This window comes from Dermacentor variabilis, chromosome 2, assembly GCF_050947875.1.
Source record: "Dermacentor variabilis isolate Ectoservices chromosome 2, ASM5094787v1, whole genome shotgun sequence".
Taxonomy (NCBI): domain Eukaryota; kingdom Metazoa; phylum Arthropoda; class Arachnida; order Ixodida; family Ixodidae; genus Dermacentor; species Dermacentor variabilis.
Genome location: NC_134569.1, coordinates 146,949,464 through 146,958,602, shown reverse-complemented (window position 1 = coordinate 146,958,602; position 9,139 = coordinate 146,949,464).

Below are 9,139 nucleotides of genomic sequence, written 5' to 3'. Positions count from 1 at the left end.
ATCTCTTGCTTCGATCAAGGTGATACTGGCGATCTTATCTCTTCTAGAAGTAAACATTAAGGGACTGACAAACTGGCACTGAAATAGAACGCACAACAAATCACTCGGCATGTGCATATTTTTGCATGAAGATTGTAGCTCGTAGTCATATTGAGTTCACGCTATGCTGGAATATCTTTTTGAAAGCCGGGCGATATATGCAGATATACTCAAATAGGACCAGTGTAAAGAGCATAAAAATTTTTCTTCATATTGGAGCAAGGTGGTGCGGGTAAGATTGAAGGATTACATACTGAAGCAGCCGTTCAGCGGCGTTACTGTTTTTCGAATGCTTTCTGTTGTCCAAACTTACGCACGCAATATGTGATCAAGTGGTAGAAAAAAAAAGGCGCACACAAGTTACAAGACGTTATAAAGCTTTATTTCTGACAGCAAACAAATGAGTAGACCATCACGTAAAGTGCGCGTAAGCGATATTGTGCTACAAAAGTGAAGAACATGATCTCAGCACACATCACAGGTCTCGTGCAGTGAAAACGGACAAGCCTTCTATTGCGTACAGAAAGGACTATTCTGAAGACAGATAGTTTTTTATGCACTCGTAAAACAATCAGTGATAACAGGAAGCAACATTTTTACTATTACAAGGCAATGAAGACGATCACTACAGTTCGCAGTCACTGCACAAGGTGATATTGAGCACTTGAATACTTCTTGAGTGTCAAGTAGCTCATCTGTTGCAGACGGGCTTCATTCCTCTCCACATAAGCTGATGTCCTCTGTTGATGAGCGTTCACTTGCGAATACAAGTAAATACATCGCTTTGAATTCCACCCAATGTTCGTATTGAAATCGTACACATCAAAGGGTGAAAAAGGATGGCAAACGGTATAGACGTCGGACAAAATCGTTGACTTTCGTTAAACACTTCGTCGAAAAGCAGTGTTGGTCGTGACCAAGCATTCTCACTTATCCAGCATTCTGGTATTTGAATATGGACATGATACTCATCACTGGTCTTAACATATACTCGGGTCAACCATACATCAACCAGAGAATGCCGAATTTCCCGAGGTATAAGTCACACCTTCGTATAACACGCATCCCCTACTTATATGTATCACATGAGACTGTGTATGCCATGCACATACTTATATCTCGGTCTGCCCGATGAGAAGTGATCACGGACGCTTGCACATTCATCGTCGAAATGTCGTACTAGCGCGTTTCACTTACTAAAATTTCATAAACTAAACCTTAACGAGCTGAAAATTCCAGCAAAATGAAACTTGAATCAAGGATCCTGCTGGCGCAGGAAACCGACGGGTATTGCCCTTCGCTCGACGTGAACGAAGGTGTCATCATTGGACGCATCGTCAAAATGTTCAGCCAATTCGGCCGGAACCGTCGCCGATATAGCGTCGGGGGTCACGAATAATTTGTTCGCGAGTTCTTTCAGAATGTTGCCGCGCATGGTCTCTTCTACCAGCGCGTGCTTTAGTCAAGCAAGCGCGCCTGGTCTTAAGAATACAGAAAAAGCACGGTCGTATCAGAGACATCAACAGCTCTTCTTTAAAAACATAAAAACTCACAATATACACCTAAAAAAATTGCACTTAGCGTTTACAACGGCTACCAACTAATAACTCCAAAAGAAATGTAAAAAATGAAAATGCCATAAGGAACAAGATAAACACGAAGAATTTGGATACTTCAAATATTTCTAAAAACTCTTTTTGAATGTCATTGAGATGCGCACCTGCTGAACTATCGCTGTCACAAGGATTCGAATCGGAGAAAGGGGGTAGAGAGGTCTCAAACAATCTCTGCAGAAGTTCGGCGTAGGCGCGAGCGAGGTGGAAGTTTTCTCGAACAGGAGTGGTTACTAAGGCTAAATTCAGCGGCTCTTGCGAGCCAACGTACTCCCCCTTTAAGCTGTGTGCGCATTCTTCCAGCTCGCAAAGCAAGCACACGAAACCAGGCCTACCTGCGCAACGAAGGCATTCTTTGCTCGAGTCAAACAATAGGTCAGTGTCTCTCTTGTTTTCCTGGAAAGCGTGCTTAAGTTTATTGTCCAGAGAGTCGTTGGTGTACGAAAAGAAACCGTCGACGATACCGTAGAAGCAACCATCTCTCACTACGCACGGTAAAATTTGCTTTTTATCGAGTGCCGCTTCCAGCTCCTCTTTCGTGTCAACGGGGTCTGGTGGAAGCGTGACCAAGAGACGAGATGTGAGTTCGCTGCGAAAGTAAACCGACAAAGGGAAAATCCCGAGCACCCAAACACCGTGAATTATCAGGCGCCCTAATTGAGAAAACCGCCGGCGTCTTCTTGAATGGCCCTCGTCAATAGGCACCGAGGTTGCGAAAAAGGACGCCACCAGGACCATTCCCGAGTCCATTAATGCCTCCGTGTCTATGCGGCGTATGTCAACATAGTTAAATATACTCAAGACCAGCAGGGTTGCCAGCATTGCAAGAACTGTGTAGGTAATACCCACATATGAAGATTTAAACAGCTCGAAAGATGACAGTTTGTCGTAGGAGTGGTCATTGCGCACGTAAAACGTTTCGTACGTGAATCTCAGCGGACAAGGATATAAAAAGTACGTGAGGCCTTTGTCTTCCTCCTTTATCGGCGATATTATCACATCCGTTTTTCCATCAACGACAGATAAGAGGGTTGTTCTTGCGTCTGCATATTCTGTGAGCTTGTCTGTAACATTTATGCTTGCCAGAACACCGCTTAGGTCATAGTAAAATTTGCTTGAGCAGCCGTAACTGGCTTGACCTCTTGACTTCCCTGTGTGAATGCAGCCAAAGCTGATCTGCTGCCCTGAAAACCTCGATTGGAACGATGTTCTCTCTTCACTTAGGTAGTGACCATATTGCTGGGCCACTGCAGTTACACCAGTAAGCGAAAGACACCGTTGCGCATATGTCATTGGAGATATGAGAGAAATGTTCCACTTGCAAGCCATCAATTTCTGTCTAACTTGAAGTATATCTGTGTGCTTCGGCATGGCTTCGCTAACGGGCAAGATTATCCAATCAGTCGTGTACACATATACTGGGTGCTTTCTTATGCGCTGAGAGCACAAGGCTCGTTCTCCGGGCGAACTTAGAAGAAAAACTATATTTTTCGAGTTGACGACCATGTTTCTTACCAATCCGCTGTAAAAAAACTGCATGGGAACCGACCAGATTGTCCATGCTTTCGGAATAACCGCAAGAAGGGGGTGTTGCATGTTTTTCTGGTAATCAGAGCACGAGACAAAGACCACTTCATGGCGAGAATTTATCCAGTATTCCAGAGAAATTAAATTTTTGTCCAAATAATCGTAAGAAGATTGCCGGATATCAGAACCTTCGCCGCAAAGCATTGTCAACAATACGAAATAAACTTTTGTAAGAGTGTTCATTGTGCGTTAATTATGATTTGCTCATGCAATAGGTTTTAACAACAGCAGCTTCTTTATTCTTAAGAAGGGTGGTTTATAAATTTTTGCCTTAAAGGGAATTACCGTTTTATAGAACTTCCCAAAGATGTTATTATTCAGAATACCACATGCACCACGTTCCCCCACTTGAATGAAATCAACCAGTTTTAAAACAACAGTCAAACTTCTCTCTATGTATTGTAGCACTCCAAACTAGAGTGTTATTCTTAAGTATCCTGAATAAATCCGGCACGCACATTCAGCGTTCCACTCATGAGTTTGATTCGTAGCAAGTTCTTCTGGATTTAACCTTGCTGAGAAACCTCAGAACTCACAACAAAGAACGAAGTTCTTTCTTTCAGCAGACAACCTTACTATTAAAGGCTCTCGCGTTGTTATAGTAATCCGGTAGCGTCCACATTCAACATGCTTGTAGCAGGCCCGACTTGTACAAGTGCTGTAATTGTTTCACTGCCGACTTGAAGTACACGATTGCAATGTTCAATGTGAGCGAGAAATCGCCAGGAGTCACGAGTACAAGTACCGCAGCCGTGGCATATCCAAGCACAACTACTGACAAAGATTTTTACAAGGGCTAACCGCACGGACAAGAAACACTCTTTGACAGAGCCCATTTGTACTCGACAAATATGAAAGAATCTGCGGGCCATTCGTAACAAGTAATCAGTATATATTAACAAGACAGACATGTGCATACAAGTCCAGCCGTCTAAATTTTCTCTGTTTCCAAAGGCAATGTTTATCTTCTTGTGCTGAGTGAAAATAGCGAAGACATATGGTCGTCTGGAGGCTGGTCAATCTTGATATGCCAGCTTGGCATGCTACAACCGTATCGAATGGATGATGCCGCCTTAACCGGACATACACAAAGCAACCACAAGATCCAAATGCAGCGCGCTATTCAAGAAAGCAATACCCCATCTGCGAAAAACAAGGAGCCGCCCTGAATTAAGTATAAGCAAAGGAAGTGACGAACCCTTAAACAGTTCTGGCAATAAGACTCCAACCACTTTCGCAATGTGTACATGTAAACAGTAAGATTATAATCTCACTGTTTTCATTTGAAAAGGAACGCTAAGAGACACGATGTAAGTTGTCTATCAACCACTTTTCCTTAGGCTAAACTGTGTTTTCTAGCTGTGCGTTTTATGTATTCCAATGACGCTGCTCTATTACAGTGAGATTATAATCTAACTGTTTTCATTTGAAAAGGAAGGCGAAGAGACACCATGTAAGTTATGTATCAACCACTTTTCCTTAGGCTAAATTGTGTTTTTTAGCTGTGCGCTTTATGTATTCCAATGACGCTGCTCTATTACAGTGTATTGAACGATTCTCAATCAAGACTTGGGTGCCACCATCTCAGTGCGCGTCTGCGCACTGTTTCAAGCATCCAGTTTTAATCGTAAAGCATACCGAGTGAAGGAGGGAAAGGAAGAGGACAGATAGTCAAAAGGCTGGCATGTTAACCAGAAGTGCGTGTGATTGGCTACCCTGTAGTCCATCTCACAAGTTGGTTCCAGCACTGCGAAGGCTGGCGGGATTTTAACCAATCAGGAATACGAGCGCCTCTGCGTTGTGTTCGTCCCCGTTTGCTTTCATCTGTGGCCGAATCGGTTGAACGCCCGTACCACGAGTTTGTAAAAGTCTGAGTGCACGCTTGTTCAAATTCGCATAGGTCGGATTAAGTAGTTTTTTTACGCTCGTCTTTTGTTGCCACCTAACACCAAATGCACTCCATCACACGGTTTGAGTAGCATTTTTGTTCGTTTGCGTTCTGTAGCGTCCTTAACGGGTGTCCTGGGCCTACGACTGCTTTTCACGGAAGCCAATGAACGCCTTCAAAGGTGGCCCCTTTCTTGTAGGTTAGCTGCATTTTTATTACGTTTACGGTGAAACTGTATATTTTAATATGTTTACATTGAAACTGTATATGGCTCACAACTCGAGATTTCTTCGTGGCGTGGTCCGTTAGCAGAGTACGCTATGCGGCAGAGCTAATTTCCTCGCAAATTCCTTGTAGCTGCGCATCTTGGAAAAAATTGTTGCGCAAGAGCCTCATAAACGACTTAAGAGGCACCCATACTCCGACGTAACGCGAGCGCGCGCGTAGAGCTCCGCGACGTCACGGTGTCGAAGAACCGGCGTATATCCTCCAACGATACGCCTCAGCCGCCGCGTCTGGTGACGTCGCGCGCGTTCCAACGATGCCTGGCGCGTGAACACCTTCTTTACTGCGCTGCGGCTGCCGAGCCGCGCCTGCCACGTATCGCAGCATTCCTCCCTTTGAGCGGGCAGAATGACCGTAGCGGACCGGAACAAAAAACTAGGAGGGGGTGTTTGAAGCATGCTCATAAAAATGTTAGAGGAATCAACTTCTTTAGGCTTGTAGCGCAGCTCAGAACGAGCAAAAAGGAAGGTAAGTAATGAAACGGAACGGAGAACAGGGTCGAAAGCGTGGCAGTTTGAGCGACTTGGTGTGTCATGACTTTTTTTAGGCTTTTAGGCTTTTGGGCTTTTAGGCTTCCGAGGAATCGGATGATGGGAAATCGGTCCTCACGTGAAAGGCAAGCGGTAGATTTAGTCGGCTCGCTTTGGTTGCGTCTGCTGCGAGGATTTTCAAATATGCGCGCATTGTAGGCGTGGCAAATATCCGCCGAGGTTGGGTGAAGGAATTCAAATGTGTGAAGCAGTCGAGTCTCTGTTATGTCAGTAGGTAACGCACTCAACCACCACGAGGCTCGCCACTTAAGCAAGCACCATACAGTCACCAAGGCTGTAGCGAACGAAGGCTTCGGGTAACTAACCGCCATTGTGCCCAACAAACTGCGACGGCCACCTCAAGGACGACTGGTCGCGTTTCAGGGCGGTTTCAGGGAAACGAAAAAAACCTTTCGCCCTGCAAACATGTAAAGGCAACCAAGCCGTCCTTCCGACGGTGATTCGTCACATTTGGGGACATTTGTTAGGAAACAATATGATGTGTTTCGGCCCTGCAAACATGTACAGGCGATAAGTGAGCGTCCAGGGTCCGTTGCGACTGCTCTTCCATGTGAAAAAAAAATTGTCGCATCATGTGCCCTACGCACCGGCGAGCCGGAGACCCTGACCATATTTATGGCCGTGTTGGCGGACTGTTATGGCAGTCGGTCCGAGTCGACGCTGTCGTTCTCTTAAACGCCTCCTGGCTGTCCACAGACCGACAATAACTCAATAGGCACGTCTCCAACAGCTTAAGGTCGTCGCAGCACAATATCTTACAAAATAGTGCACGTAAATCTCAAGGAAAGGCGACGACTTCAGCATGAAATGAAGAGTAATGCTATTTATTTATTTCACAACAAAAGACGCACAGCAAAACTTTATAATAAGCGAACACGTGACAAATAACTATCCCGCGGAAGATCTCGTCTCATCCCATATAGGTGCAAGGCAGCGGAACAAAAATTAGCAACAAAATACGCACCTGAGCTTCAGATACACAACAGATGATTTGACGAAACGATACAGGACGCTCAGGCCGGCATACTCTGGATGGGCTCCGAGGTGAGAGCAACGACTAACTGCGGTGGTAAGCACAATTGATGCTTTGAAATTTATGGCGTCGAGGGTCTGGCTACCGAGTCTTTGTCCACGTTTTAAGGCAACGCTTTTTAAGCGAAGAACGACTTTCGTGGTAGCAGAAACTTACGCGTTCTAGTGCCTGCGTGCTTCCATGCATTTCATGACAGGCGCAACTAAGCCACTAATCTTTTCCAGGTACCAAATAAACATGAATCGTTCGACAGCAATATGGGTCCCTTCCTACCCTAAATGCACAAGGCCCCGGCCAGCGAGCAGGAGGGGCGGCTTCAGAGGAGGTTGGCTTGCCGAGTAGAGCAGAATCCCTTGACGCTCTCTAGTAGTTCATGTTTCCTTCCTCCAGAAAAACGATGCAGTGGCAGGCTGCACGAAAAGCCGCGACCACGCTGCAGGATGGGAGCTTGCCAAAGCGCATCAGCTGCCGCGGACCTCTGCGCATGCGCAACACGTTTGCATAACGAAGCGAAACGTAGGCGCGGTGGCCACCGGTTGTAGTATGAGCTCCCCGTCGTGCATGCGACGTAGCTAGCTTCGGTCAAAGTGGTGCGATGCGCTGAAAACGCTAGAGTACATCGGGCGCTTAACATTACGCCGAGCTTCATTTACTTATCATAATTATTTAGTTTACAGTAGCGTTGTTAACTTTTCGAAATTTCTGTTTGCCGCCAACACATGGGCACTTTCGGAAGAAGCAAGGTGTCAAGAAACGGCTGTAACTCGTGCTTCAACAAAATTATCACAAAGCAAATCTGATGACCTGTGAATGCTCAGACGAGTACACACCCGTGCGATGTTTATCTCAGCTGGTATCATGGATAATTACCAGTCGCAGTTTTAATGCAAATAACATGATACCGAAGCTACACCATTCCAGCAGCATCACAAAGCCATTATTAAACACACAGCCCAAGGTTTCGGGATGTTTCTTTATTGCAGAAGCACGTTTATTCAGCAGCCATCACTATGCCACAGCCCAAATTAAAAGAAATAGACAAAAGAGGATGCCAGGGTTTGCTCTGATTTGCAGAGATGTAGAACCTCTGACAGCACCGGCTTTAATTTGTTCACTTCAGAAAGATACAAATAAAATGTACAGGCTCCTTTGAGAAAGTTGCCTGTATTATGTATGTGTTTTCTGCAGGGTGACCTACTTATTCCACAAAAAGCTCCTTCGTAACCTTCATCTTCGGTCATGGTAGATTAGCCCTAAATTATTTGCAGTTCTGGGCAAGCGCACAACGAGGTGGGCTGATGCTGCAGTAATACGGTCCTCTAGGCGTCGATTTCTACCAGTATTAGTGTTTACAATTAGCTTCATCAGTTCAGCCTTTACCATGGCCTGGCCATGCGAAACACCGTTTGCAGAAAGTCAGTCTTGTACTTTCTTGAGGCTTCTCATTCGTAACCCCTCATGCTGCTTTACGGAGTGATAACTTGCATTGTCCATATCTGTAACACTTCCAGGTAGCAGAAGAGGCAACGATTTCACAGTGAACCACTTTTCGTAGCGCTGGCCATTCATCTCATGATAATTGCCTGAGCTTTTCTTTGCGCGATACAATTTCCCTGCACCTTCAACAAAGTCCTTTCATCGCCGCAGTGGGTCACAGTAAGCCTGCCACCTTTGCCACAGGAGTTTAGGACGCCCGTCGACAGTCCAGATCGACGCACACTTATGTGGCCGGCGTTGACCCATCTTTTGACTCTGTAAAAAATATACCTATATTTTCGGCGGAACTCCGCAGTCTATAGCGCAGATAGCGGGGATTACACTACAGAAAGTGCGTCGCTTCCATGAACTGTCCTTTCCGAACTGTCCTTCTTCATGATATTGTGCACGGTTTCTGTCGATGCTGATGAAAGCTCGCTGTCCCCTTCGAAGTAACGCACCAGCTTGACGACAGCAGGATCTCGTTTCTCCGAAAAAAGTTGTGCACGACGCTCCTCAACTCCCCCAGGCCAAAGTTGTCCTGCTTGTTTTTGCGCTCACGACCTGTCCCGCAAAAACGCTTCTTTGTCGTCAACACCCTGCCGCCTTTTCCATCTGCGACACCCACTCGTACGCCGTCCGCTCGCTCACCTTCGAGAGTTGTGCT